This window comes from Saccopteryx bilineata, chromosome 5 (genome assembly GCF_036850765.1).
Source record: "Saccopteryx bilineata isolate mSacBil1 chromosome 5, mSacBil1_pri_phased_curated, whole genome shotgun sequence".
In the NCBI taxonomy this organism is placed as follows: Eukaryota; Metazoa; Chordata; class Mammalia; order Chiroptera; family Emballonuridae; genus Saccopteryx; species Saccopteryx bilineata.
This window is the reverse complement of record NC_089494.1, coordinates 212,763,416-212,778,176: the sequence shown is the minus strand read 5'-3', so window position 1 is coordinate 212,778,176 and position 14,761 is coordinate 212,763,416. Positions and strand designations below refer to the sequence as shown.

Here is a 14,761-nt window from a genome sequence, read left to right as displayed (position 1 = left end):
ATTATACCTCAATTACCAGAAAACTATCATAGTGAGATATTTTTTAAATTAAGTGAAATAAGGAAAGCATTTTTATTGAAATTTTGACTAACATTTAATAATCACAGGGGCATATTTTATATACAAAATTCCATTTAATCTTCAGAACAATTTTATCTTGTAGAATTAAAACTATGTTATTTTGTGAATGAGAATGTTGGCACCCAGGTGATTAGTTGTCTGTCTATACAACATACAGCTAAATGCAGAAGGGAGTTGGGATTCCAATAAGGTTACCTGGTTTTATCCCACACACATCACTAAACTATTCTATAACAAATAGAATAGTTTTGCATACTTTTCTGACTGCAACTCAAAGACATAATTTACATAACTCAATATATATATAGTATATATATATATATATCGACATGTACAACCATAAAATATTTCTTGAAAAATATATGTAATGCAATCTGATGTTTTCTTTTTTATTTTTCTCTAACCACTTTTTAAATAATGTTTACAACAATGTAGATTGACACAACAAATTACTGGGGCTACATCCACACTTCAATAAGTGCTATAATTAAAAAGTACACTAATTAGTTAAGCTATTGGAAACCAATTAGATTTGAGGAGTAAAATAGCACAATGGGGAAAAATTCAGCCCTATCTTAAATATTTGTTCAAACTTAACCAAGTTAATTGACTTCCCTATGATTCTTTTCTTTAAGTAAACTGGCAATAATAACATAATTACAAGGGTTTATTGTAAGGATTAAATGATGTAATCCACATGAAGTGATTATCACATAGTCTAGTACATAGTAAGGACTCGATAAATTATAGCTCTTTGAAAAGAAAGTATAACAGTTGCTAGCATAGGAAAACTTTTCCTCAACTGAATACATTGAGCACATAAGCATAAATATCTCAATACCTGGATTTATTTTAAGTATAAAGCTATCTGATTTACTATATCCATTTGCCATAAATAAAAAATAGGTTATATAATTTTCTATACATTCCATCTTTGCTAAGCTAATGTATACTGTATTCATACAAATTGTTCAGGTACTGGATATAACACCATATACTTACAGAACCCAAAACACCTTGGAGTGTTATCTTACCCTTTAAATATCTAGTTATTCATTAGCTACAAGTAAATTTATTAAACAATTTTTATATTTTTAATAGCTTAAAAGCCTGTTTACAGAACCTTTCAACAAAAACATATCTAATTTTAAATAAAATTATATCTAGGAAAGAAATATCATATTAAGAAACTATAAATACTATGTTTACTAATTCTCACCCTCCCATCATGAGATCTTTTTTCTTACTTTCAAAATTGAGACATGGCATTTATTTTAACTTTCTCTATTTCCCATTTTTCAAAATTCATCTTGCCAAATAAGCTAATTCTTACAGTATTAGTAATTATCAGTCCTGAAACATATGACTAGACAGGAAAAATCTCAGGAACCCACACTACTTTACAGCAATGGTTCTCAAACAAGATTATCTTTTGTGAACACTACAGGGCAGTTTTCAAAATACTGTGCCTGTTTTCTTGTCCAGGTAATTTTAATGTCAAGTTTGAAAACCACTGCACTAGACCATACTGTGTGCTTTCTCAAAGTCTGCTGGACAGTGATTGGATCACAGTTCTGTGGACAAAGTTGCCAAACTGGCAACTGCAACTGTCATTTCTTTGTTTCGGTAAAGAAAACCCAAAAGAGTACCTTCCATCAACCTTTCACTAGACTCCAATAAAAATCCACTTGAAGATATTTAAGAAGGAAGATTTTTCAGTGCAAGTTCTTTTTCTTCTTGCATTTTCAAACTGTGACTATGTAAACTGGCTATCTGGCAAAAGTAAGATTATAAACAACAGTTTGGTTTTTCCAAAGAAGAATCTCCAGCCAGGGTATGTATTAGAAATATAGATGTAAAGATTTTGACTTTGAAGTTTCAATTTTTGCTCGTATTCTTGTTCTCACATGTGATAAAATATAATGAATATTATTCAGCCTTTAAAAAGAGAAAAATCATTCATTTGCAACAACACTAAAGAAACTAGAGAGCATTTTGCTAAGGAGAATAAGCCAGGCAGAAAGAGGCAAATATTGCATGCATGCTTTTACTTACATGTAAAATCTAAAAAAATAATAATAATAATCAAACTCTTGGAGGGCAGAAAAGTAGTTGCCAGAGGCTGTAGCTGGGGACATAGAGTTTATTTAGTAAAAGGTACAAATTTCCCCAATTATAATATGAATAAAGTCTGAGAATCTAATGTATAACATAGAGACTGTAGTTGAAAACACAGTATTGTATAATTGAAATTTGCTAAGAGAGTAGAACTGAAATGTTCTTACCTAAAAATACTGGAAAAGAGTAAATATGTGAAGTTATGGATGTGTTAATTAACTCACTGAAGGTAATCTTTTCACAATATATACAAATATCAACTCACCACATTGTACCCTTTAGATAATCTCACAATTTTATTTGTCAATTATACCTCAGTAAAGCTGTAAAAAAATAGAAATAGCCATGTTACCTAAAAAAACTTAGGTGAATTTTAAGAAAAAATATTGTATAAAGATCACCAAATCTTTAACATTTCTGAAAGAGTGTGTCAGGAAGAACAATCATGTTGAATGGTTGCACAATTTGCATCCAGTTTCATAATCTATTCACTCTTTTCTCTGGATATATTTGGTTTCTAAAGCAATTATACTCATGGGTAGAAGGATTTTGAAGACACATAAATATAGATATTCATTTTTTTTGTTTTTATTTGAATTGGGTATTTTATGTGTTTTTAAATGCTCTTCCAAGACAGCATATTTTAAAAAGGACTTTTAAGGGGGTGGTCTCATGAGCATACCCCTAGAGAATCTGTGGACCTCTCTTCTATGTCATTTCCAAAGATGGTGCAGACAATTAAGACATCATACTGACTCTATGATGGTGATTAAACTTTGCTTTCTCAGAGCACAGGTTTCCATGTACTTGTGATAAACATGCTGAAAATTATAACCAAATTAAGGACAAAACCTCTTTTTTTCTTACTTTAGTCACAGGTGGACAATAGTTTGCTTTTGGGAATCACTTGGGATAAATAGGGCAATAGTACTTTAGTAGATTGATGTTAAAGGAAAGATACATGGTGCACAATTCTTTCCCCTGCAGATAAATCTAACTGAGGACTTATATTTTTTCCTTTTAAAAAATATTTTTATTAAAAATTAGGTTTTATAATAGTCCAGTCATGTTGAAACTATATAGATCATGAATCTACAGAAATCTATAAGTTTTGACTAATTTTAACAAATATTCTCAAAAGAATAACCGAATTAATTATGTCTATCCAAACTGGTTACCAGGGGAGTCTACAAGAATTTTCCCAAAAGAAAGCTTTGATTTTTCAAAATGGATTTAAAAAATTATCTGGAATTACCTTCCATAAAATGCAAGTCCCATCATTTTGTTGTAAACAATCTAAAATATAACAATATTACCATGCAGATATGTTTCTTTCTTTCCCCAAGATTTCAAGCATATATATTAAGAGAGTGCTGTGCTCTTCTTTTGTATATTATGTAGCATGTACTGGAATCCTTTCTAAATTTTTATTTTAAGTTAAGAAAAATAATGTTATAAATTTCATTAATCACTGGCAATTTTGTCCTACTTTCAGGGGCAACCTTAAAAAATGAAAAACTTCACTTTCATCTTCAGCCTTTTGGCTCTTATTGCATGTTTCATGGTAAGTTCTCCCAGTCCTAAATTTTCTTGATATACTTTGTATTAATTATAACATCAAAGTTTAGATACCAATGATGTCTTCCTTCTTTATATAACTTCTTGATACTATATAACAATATAATAATATAGTGTCAAGATCTCGATAAGTACAGACTTGTTGCTACTTTCTTTTTACTTTCTCTTTTATATATTACTCTGGTCAGTGTTGGGAGAGTAAGGGGTTTTAGAAAGGTAGAATCTGGGAAAGCTCTCTCTTATCTAAGAACATCTCTTTTTCTTCTTTTCTTTTTCAAAAGCACTACAATCAAATTATCAGAAAAATATTATTGAAGCTTATAAATGTTTTAAGGCAATAAGAAATGGGAAAATAGAAAGTTCAAGATAAATTTTCTGAAAGGAAAAACAATGTATCATATCGCTGATTGTACAATTATTTTTATTAAAAATATTTGTAAAGACTTAAAAATTAGAAAGCCTTTATGATTTCTAAAAACACACTGGCTACAGTTAACAAGATTTTGTTAATTGAATGAAGAGTAAAGTTCTACTTTACCGTTTATTCTTTATATTTTCACTCAAGGAAAAAGAAAAACTTTAAAAAAAAAATAGAAGGTCATTCACTCTAAAAACATTTTCATTGAAACTTTTGAAAAGCATCTGGTAGGCTCCAAAATATATAATTCAAAGAAGGAAGTGATAAGTTCCATAGCCAAAAACATCAATAGATTAATATGAACTTCAGAGAAAGAACAGTTACCCTACTGTATGTTGGTACTGAGGTGGGAGTGAGGAGAGAGAGTGCTCAGAGTATATTTTATTTTTAATAATTACTGACAATCCGCAGGGTGCTGACCCTAGTGTTGAATGACACAAAAAGTCCCAATGTTCAGAATTAAGAATTCAGAATTAAGAGCTTCATAGTTTAGATTTCCTGAGAGAAAGTGTTTAGGAATTCATCAACATTGCACAATGAACAAATACATGTCAATAGAAACTAGCAATAATAATATAAGTAAATAAAGTAGAATTCTTTATTCTGGTACATTTAATGACACCTATATAAATATTCTTGGACAAGTGGTTCATTTTCACTGAGCTCAGTTTCTCATCTATTATTTTGAAGTAGAACAATATTTCATTTCATGAGATATCTGTATCAGAAATACCTGACCTAATTATTCAGAATGTATGTTTTCAGTCCATATCCCAAAACAAACAAACAAAACCACCTGGCTTTTGCTTAAGAACCTGCGTTCTAGAATATTCTTATGCATGTCGAAGTTTGAGATCATTCAAATACCTTTTTTCTTAATTAACTTCTTATACTATTTTGTTATAATTACATGAGGTGTATAAAAAAATTAAGGTAAATTCAACTGAAATCCATACACTAAAGGAAAAAAATTTTTTTTTTTTGTATTTTTCTGAAGCTGGAAACGGGGAGAGACAGTCAGACAGACTCCCGCATGCGCCCGACCGGGATCCACCCGGCATGCCCACCAGGGGCGATGCTCTGCCCACCAGGAGGCAATGCTTTGCCCCTCAGGGCGTCGCTCTGCTGCGACCAGAGCCACTCTAGCACCTGGGGCAGAGGCCAAGGAGCCATCCCCAGCACCCGCCTGGGCCATCTCTGCTCCAATGGAGCCTTGGCTGCCGGAAGGGAAGAGAGAGACAGAGAGGAAGGAGGGGGGGTGGAGAAGCAAATGGGCGCTTCTTCTATGTGCCCTGGCCAGGAATCAAACCCGGGTCCCAGCACTCCAGACCGACGCTGTACCGCTGAGCCAACCAGCCAGGGCGAAAAATTCTTAGGTCAGTAATTATAATTAATTGTCAAATATATCATGCCAAAATGAACTATTTTTTTCACCGCTATGTAACAATATGTATAATATGGCTTCACTGACCTCATCAATAAACTTTGCTTCAGACTTTCTAGAAATGTTAGCATTAGAAGACAAAGGAAGTTCCCTAGACAAACAAACCAAAAATGTTAGGAAAATGTTATCTAACTTTGTTTAGTAGAGCAATTTTCAGAGACAATAACAAGAAAACAGTATTTTTGTTCCCTTCCTACCTTCTGGGGGTTTTTTTGTTGTTTTGTTTTGTTTTGTTTTTGTTTTTATTTTTCTGAAGCTGGAAACAGGGAGAGACAGTCAGACAGACTCCCACATGCGCCCGACCGGAATCCACCCGGCTCGCCCACCAGGGGCAATGCTCTGCCCCTCCAGGGCGTCGCTCTGCCGCGACCAGAGCCACTCTAGTGCCTGGGGCAGCGGCCAAGGAGCCATCCCCAGTGCCCGGGCCATCTTTGCTCCAATAGAGCCTTGGCTGCGTGAGGGGAAGAGAGAGACAGAGAGGAAGGAGGGGTGGGGGGCATGGAGAAGCAAATGGGCGCTTCTCCTATGTGCCCTGGCTGGGAATCGAACCTGGGTCCCCCGCACGCCAGGCCGACGCTCTACCGCTGAGCCAACCGGCCAGGGCCCCTACCTTCTGTTTTATATTGACAATAGGCAACATCTAAGGAGCCTTATACAAAGCATTCGTCTTGAAGATTCTTATAAATTGATGGCACATTTCTGTTCCAGAAGCCTGAACTGCAAGACTAATGCAACTTAAAAAAAAAATTCTTCTGGTTCATAAAATAATAGAATCCCATTTATATAAGAAGCAGAGAGTTTTGTGTCATTTAAAAAACCCATAAATTTGGTACATGGATTTTCTCATATTGGAGTTAAACTTTGCCGAAGGCCTGGCAGGCCAGTCGGGTACTTAGGACGCACCGAAACATAGCACGAAGCAGAAAACGAGGAGCCTCGATAGTGAAGCACATGAGTGAATGCGCTTGTGTGTAGTTGACCGCATGACTGACGAACAGGTTTCTGACTCATACTGCTAACTCACGCCAGTTTATAAGATATCTAGGTGGGGTAAACTAAGCTCCAAGACAAAGGGTCTGTTTTTAACAAGAGATATTTGCCAGGTACACATGATAACCAAGGTCAGCATATTCTGGCCACTAAAGTGCTTGAAAAAAAGCAGTCAGTCCAGCAATTCTAATCTCAAACATAAAGCAGAAAAAAGTAAAAGACTATAAAAAAAAAAAAAAGTGATAAAGAATCAGCATAAATGAATCAAAGCCTTAGTCAGAATTGAATATGCTCTAAGCAGTTATCAAATAACATTGGCCAGCTGGTATTTCTAAAATTCCACAAATTCTAACAGGCACACAAATCACCTGAGCGTTTTTATGTAAATGCAGATTCTGACCCAATATACTGGCATGACATCCAGGAATTCACATTATTTTTAATAAGCACTCAGGTAATGTTTGATCTTGGTGCTCTTGGTCTCTACTAACATTTTGAATGGCAAGACTTTGGCCAACAGAAGACATAAAACCAAACTGAGGGAAAAAATGAGAACTTCTAAGTATTTGATCTTCCCAAATATCCTCAAGGAAAGATCTTTATGCTCCTGACCTTGAGCAAGGAGGAATTAGCCGTCCATTTGAGTAGGGCATATTTCTGCTTATCACTAATTCATGTAATCCATTCACCTCAAATTATATATTGAACGTCTGCTATCTACCAAGCACTATTCTAGATGTTGGATAAATGGCAGTGAGCAAAACACACAAAACCTTAGTAACACCATGACGCTTATATGCAATGCAGAAAAGGGAAGACGGAATGTTGAATGTTAAGGAGGTCTGGGGGTGGGGAATAGAACAAGTTTGCAATGTTAGATAGGATAGCCAGGTAGACATTTGATGAAAAACCTGAGGAGGTGGGAAAGCAAACCATGCAAGCGGAGAAAGCAGATGTCAAAATCTGGAAGAGGGGCCTACCTGCCTGGCATGAGGAACAGGTTAGTAGGCCTGGTACAGAGGGAGAGGGGGAGACAGGCTCAGGAAGGAGACCAGAGGGAGAGAGGAAGGCTGGATAGCATCAAGTCTCATGAGCCTTTGACTGGCTTGGGCTTTGACTCAGTGATGTGCAAAACCAGTGCCTGAGTCAGAGCACAGCCTTGGAAAGAGTGCCTCCCCACTCACCCTCACTTCCCATATTCAGTGAGGTTTGTCAAAAATGAACTTCTAAAATATCCTAACAGTACCCATAAATATTTATTTAATGATGCTCATTGATAATGGTGTAATAGTGATATAAAAACTTGATAAATATGATCTCTGACTTCAAAGGGCTTAAATCTGTCTGAGAATATGGGATAAATTGGCAATAACAGTCAGGAGTTCACAAAACTTTTCCAAATATTTCCAGGCAGTAAATACTTTAGACTTTGTGGGCCATACGGTTTTTTCACCAACTAATCGACTCAGCCAGTGGAGAACAAAAGCAGCCACAATAAACAACTGAATGTGACTGTGTTCCAGTAAAATGTCTTTTACCAAAGCAAGCAAGCTGCACTTGGCCCAACGGTCTTAGTTTGCCAACTCCTGAGCTCCAGAGCCGATTACCAAGGCAACAGGGCATGTAAACGCCTAAATACTTCCTTTATAAAATAATCATAAGACTAATTCAACATTATTAAGAAGTTTTCAAAAAGTAACATTAAGTTTTACTGACAATCGAAATAGGCCCGAATCTAAGCTAAATTCTTTATGTATTTTCAAGTCAATGCTTCTATTTGTAAAACAGATTAAGTTGTGTGATGGGGATAGAATCCAGACTAAATAACAAATAGGATATTAGGAAGTAGAAACAGAAAATCTACTCTAGCCTTCCCCAATATCTGGCTAAGAATGGAAACCGATGAACTAGTGATGACAGTGCAAGGGTAGACTAGGTGGCCAATGGGCGACTTCAGGGTATGAGATGTAAGTTGTTATTACATAGACTGAGATCATAGAGCCAGGAATAAAAAGAGGTTAAAGGGAAGAATAATAATTAAGAGAGGAAAGGCCCTGGTGAGGAAGAGGAGATTGATCCTTACAGAACACAGGTGAAGAAGTTTATTGTAAATGGTAAGCATAGCGGAGCAACCAAACAGTACCACGATTGGCCCACCATTAAAGCTGGAATGCCCACTAGTGGGCGGGAGGGACCAGGTTGACCAGCACTGCAAAAGTGGGTGGTTTTTATAAAAAGGTTCGCCATCACGATCCTAGGGGGTGAAAGGGAATAGCGGTAGAGAAAGAGCATGAATATGCAGAAGATAGCCTTTAGGGGAATTACTGGATATGCACAGATGAGGTACAGCTTTGTGGTATCCTCTAGCAATGTTCACCAGCCTGGAAATAAAAACTGAGAAAGTAGTTTGTATACAGTTAACCTAAAAGTTTGATGTTTCCTTAAGTCAATGTAGCTAAAAGACAAAGGCAAGAAGTTGAAGGTTGCAAGAGAGTGACTAGAGTCTTGCACCTTCCTGAAACTTCAGTTCAAACTGGTGCTGTGACTGTTTCTAGAATAAGATTTGTATTTTCCTGACCCTGCTCATTTGCTTACAACATTCATTAATTTGAAATCCTTATTTCTACTCTTTATTTAAGCCACATTTCAAATTCTATCAGTTCTACTAGACAATCCTTAATCTTCTCTTTTTCCAAAAATAAACTTTCCCTCCAAATTGTTATGACATCTGTAATTGTTTGCACATTTATCAGTTATTTTTTGAACTGCTACCATATCTACAAGCCACATTTTATATACTCAATTGCAGAGTACAAAATAGCTTCAATTTAAATTGAGTCCTTACCTTATTTATCATGTCTAAGCACTTTACACAGATTATATGTAATCCTATCAACTAATATATAAGATAAGAATTATTTGTAAAACTATTTTAGAAATAAGAAGACATACGCAGAGAGAGTGTAAGCATCTCTGCTAGCTTGCTATTGCAGAAAGATGACTCTGGCAATTGAGAACTCCAGTGTCATTGTCTTAACCAACACACTTTACTACTTCTTACAGACTTTTTGTTGTATTTCCTTGGATTGTAGTTTGGGATGGGGCGGGGGGCGAGTATCATTTCAGCTAGATTTCAAACTTATATAAGGATTTACATCTTAAATATGTTTCCTTTAATCCCTAAAAATGGGTTGTATATAATACTTTCTCAATGAACACTACACAATTAGTTAATGGTTCAGATCCTGGAATCTCACTGATTTCTTGGAATGAGGAGTTAGAAAGAACATTCCCAGGTAGTTCCATTGCCTTTCAGAACATTTGGTCCTATGCAAAATATCCACAAGGACATTTGGTCCATGCCAAAAGATTTTTGGAATTTAGTTTTGTCCAAACCATCCACACCTAGGGAATGTCCCTGAGTAAAAACAGACCATAAGACCTATTTATACTTTTGGTTTACAGGATTAATACATTTAAAAAGGCTCATGCCTTATTGGTTCAATAATTGTGTTGTGGTTGCATTGCCAACAATAACCTTTCTCACCATGGGAGCCTAGCTGGTCATGGCAAATGGTGTGAGATAGATGGGTCGGTGTGGACCAAATGTCTCTGTAGACGTGTTGAAGAAAATTAAATGTGTGCTAGTCATTTCACTGGAGCATTTATTTCCAATTGAACCAACTTCTAAAGTAACCCTTTTCATTAGGTAATCAAGGTAATTTGGTCCCCTCTAAAACCTTTAGGTCAGAGTGTAAGGTGTCTTTTATTTTGTTTTGTTTTGTTTTTGCATTTCATATAACCCTACTTTTTATTGAGTACTCTGAGTTCCAGAAGGAAAGGAAATATTTAGTATTTTATTCTTTCTTTTAACTTATTTTTTAGTGAAATATATGACTGTATGACTTTTTAAAGTACATATACTGTTTGAACTTTAAGAGATCAAATTTAAAACCTTGGTTTTTTGTTTCTCTTTGGTTTTTATCACCACAGTCCAGTGATGGACACAGAGGTCCCAGGAGACCATATGGACCTGTCCAGCTGCAACAACCCCAGCTACCCCACCAAAAGTTTCCACCACACCCAGGATTTATTCTACCACCTCCTCCTTTTCGTCCACCATGGAACGTTCCTCGTCCTTTTCCTCCTCCCTTTCGACCAGGGTTCATTCCATCTCAACCCCTTCCACTGAATCCTCAGAGACCACCCTTTCCAGGTTATCCGTACTATCCTTTCCCACAAGGACCATACCCTCAAAGACCTAATAGTGTGCCAAGACCATTATATCCTTTCTTTCCTAATCCTTATCACCCCCACTTTAAACCTCCAACTGCAAGTAAAACAACCACCACATCTAAACCCACAACCACTACCACTACAAAACCCACCACCACTACAACAGAATCCACCACAACAGCAGATGACACCACTGTCACAGAATTCACCACCCCTGCAGAACTCACCACCACCGCAGCAATCACCACCCCTGAAGAACCCACCACCACCACAGCAATCACCACCCCTGAAGAACCCACCACCACCACAGCAATCACCACCCCTGAAGAACCCACCACCACCATAGCAATCACCACCTTTGTAGAACCCACCACCACCATAGCAATCACTACCCCTGAAGAACCCACCACCACCACAGCAATCACCACCCCTGAAGAACCCACCACCACCACAGCAATCACCACCCCTGAAGAACCCACCACCACCACAGCAATCACCACCCCTGAAGAACCCACCATCACCAAAGCAATCGCCACCCCTGAAGAACCCACCACCACCACAGCAATCACCACCCCTGAAGAACCCACCACCACCACAGCAATCACCACCCCTGAAGAACCCACCACCACCACAGCAATCACCACCCCTGAAGAACCCACCACCACCACAGTAATCACTACCCCTGAAGAACCCACCACCACCACAGCAATCACCACCCCTGAAGAACCCACCACCACCACAGCAATCACCACCCCTGAAGAACCCACCACCACCACAGCAGTCACCACCCCTGAAGAACCCACCACCACCACAGCAATCACCACCCCTGAAGAACCCACCATCACCAAAGCAATCGCCACCCCTGAAGAACCCACCACCACCACAGCAATCACCACCCCTGAAGAACCCACCACCACCACAGCAATCACCACCCCTGAAGAACCCACCACCACCACAGCAATCACCACCCCTGAAGAACCCACCACCACCACAGCAGTCACCACCCCTGAAGAACCCACCACCACCACAGCAGTCACCACCCCTGAAGAACCCACCACCACCACAGCAATCACCACCCCTGAAGAACCCACCACCACCACAGCAATCACCACCCCTGAAGAACCCACCACCACCACAGCAATCACCACCCCTGAAGAACCCACCACCACCACAGTAATCACTACCCCTGAAGAACCCACCACCACCACAATAATCACCACCTCTGTAGAACCCACTACCACCACTACTTTTGCTGAACTGTCCACCACAGCAACTGCCACCATTTACACAGAAACCACCACCACAGAAACAATCACCACCCATCCAGAACCCCCCACCACAACAATCATCACCACCCCTGCAGAACCCACTACTACAGAAACTGCCACCACCCCTGCAGAAACTACCACATCAACAATCACCACTTCTGCAGAACCTACCACCACAGCAACAATCACTTCTACAGAACCTACTACGACAAAAATCATTAACACTTCAGTAGAATTCACCACCACAACAGCAAGCACCACAATTTCCACAGAACTGCCCACAACAGCCACCATTACTTCCACAGAAGTTACCACAATACCCATCACCACTTTCACTGAACCCACTACAATAGCTACCAGCATCACGCCAAAAGAAGCTACCTCCACAACAGCCACTATCAGTTCCACAGAACCAACTGTGACAACAACCACCAGCAGCATTTCCACAGAACCAGTCATTACCACGACAGAAGACACCACCTCCTCAACAGTAACTACTGCTGCATCAACAGACCTCAGTGCCACAACAACAGCAACAGCCACAGCATCTACAATGGCTACTACTCAAATTACCACTAGCTCTCCCTCCACCATATTGTTCAGTACCACTATCCAAGTGACAACTCCCAATCAAACCACATCAAGCGGTAGAAGTTGGAAGCAACTGTGGGATAGAATCCTTTCAATGTTTGGTTGAATACAAAAGAAATGATATTTTCCAAACTGCTCTGAGCTCTTAGGAAAAATGAATTTCAATTATTTCAATAGAACCACTCCTGATCTAACTAGCATACCAAATCAATAAAGTACTATTTCAGCAACAATATGCACCTATTGTTTCATGATGACTACCATTCTATCTTATATTTTATTACCTACCAACAGCTCATCAGTCAGTTTTCCAGAAGAGAACACAGAAATACTATTTTTTTAAAAAAGATATTTAATACAGAATTTACTTAAAGAGAGTGGGCAGGATTAAGTAAACCTACAGGGAATGTTGAGGCATTCAGGGTCTAGCACAGTGGAGCTGGTACTGTGTCTAGGTTTTCTGGGCAGAAGGATCAAATACCAGTACCAGAGCCTGAGTGAGGGTTGGGACAGTGGACAAAAGACTGCCCAGTGGGACCTGTGGCTGAGAAGGGATGTAACTACTACAGGATAATGCAGCACAGAGACAGCAGGGTAGAGGCCCTACCTCTCTCCTTCTCCTTCTCCTGCTGCTTTCATCACTGGGCTCCAACCAAATTCTCAAGGCCAGGAAGCCATGGAATTAAGTTTGTGTGGTCGTCCTCCCCTGGTAAACAGCTAAGCAGAAAAGGCTGAATTGCTACTAAGAAACTGGCTCAGCATCTTGAAGCCAAATAAGTAGGCAAGGAAACATTCGAGTTGCTGGCATCCTGCACAGAAAGGGGAAGGGATGGCAGCAGGATAAATTATGAAATTATATCACTTTTAGTGTCTTTTCCTGGAAATGCACATATCTATGGGCAACTAGGTAATTAAAATATAAACAGAAACATAATACTATTGAAAAGAAAAGAAATATAAAATAAAGTTGAAATGGAAATAATATATACATAAATAAATCGATATAAAAACAAAATAAACATATATTAAGAACTTTAGAGATGGCCTCTTAAGTATAGAGCAGAACAACAAATATAAAACATTAAATACTATCTTAACCCTTTGAGCAGTATGAAAGTTCATGTACGTCCTCATGCCTCCTGACCATGCAGAGTACAATTCATTTATTTTTAAAATGTGCTAGGCAATATTAAAATAAGGCAAATGTATGTCTTCTTGTTTCCATAAATTAGTTATCAAACAAACATGATTTTAAGTTAATAAAACTATAATTGGAACTATTGAATAATTTCATTTTTTGAAAAAAACTCACTCCCAGGGGTCAGTGAGCATGAAAAAACTCACTAGGGTTAATAAATTGACTATTTTACCTCCCTCAAAATATCTCTCAAATTATATAATCAGTTTATATAATGATGATGTCATTGATTCATTCATTTCTGGGTAAAAAGTCCATTCTATCTATTCTAGAAATCTAAACATCTGAATGAGGCATGAAGCATCATTTGATTTACTTTTTTAAAGCATAATTAACATGAATTCTGATTATAGCAGAAAATTACTTTTCAGAATTTAACGAGAAAACACAGTTACAGCCTTACTTGTGCATAACCAGCCTAATAATACCAGCCAGGTATGTTTCTGTCACTTCAAAATTTTGTCTCTGACTCTTGTTCTTTGATTCTTTTACACAAAAAAATTGCAGCAACTTTGTATGACATATAAGAAAAGTCAGAGTTATATGTATTTGTATCTATGTTTATGTGGCCTTTTAAGAAGAGCTCTAAACAGCTCTAAGATACTACATCCCAGATTTCCCCAATGTCTTTGTCAGGTGTCCTCACCATCATCTGGTTTCTAAACTTCTATGCTGCTTACACATTACAAATAAACCCACATGCCACTAATTTTCCAGCATGAAGCTATCAGAGTTTCTGGCATGATACTGGACTTTTTCTGGATAACATACCAGAACAACGAACAATGCAATCAAACTCTGTGGTTTGATTCCACAGACATCTTCAAAAGTACCAAGGA

At 37.8% G+C, this 14,761-nt stretch overlaps 1 long non-coding RNA gene across 1 annotated transcript; it reads left to right on the top strand.

Annotated features, from left to right (window-relative positions):
* The first annotated feature begins 1,833 nt into the window (after positions 1-1,833).
* LOC136337576 (uncharacterized) lies at positions 1,834-11,015 on the top strand. Its single transcript, XR_010731852.1, has 3 exons — positions 1,834-1,915; positions 3,695-3,763; positions 10,623-11,015. It is a non-coding gene; the product is annotated as an uncharacterized lncRNA (long non-coding RNA).
* Positions 11,016-14,761: the final 3,746 nt, after the last annotated feature.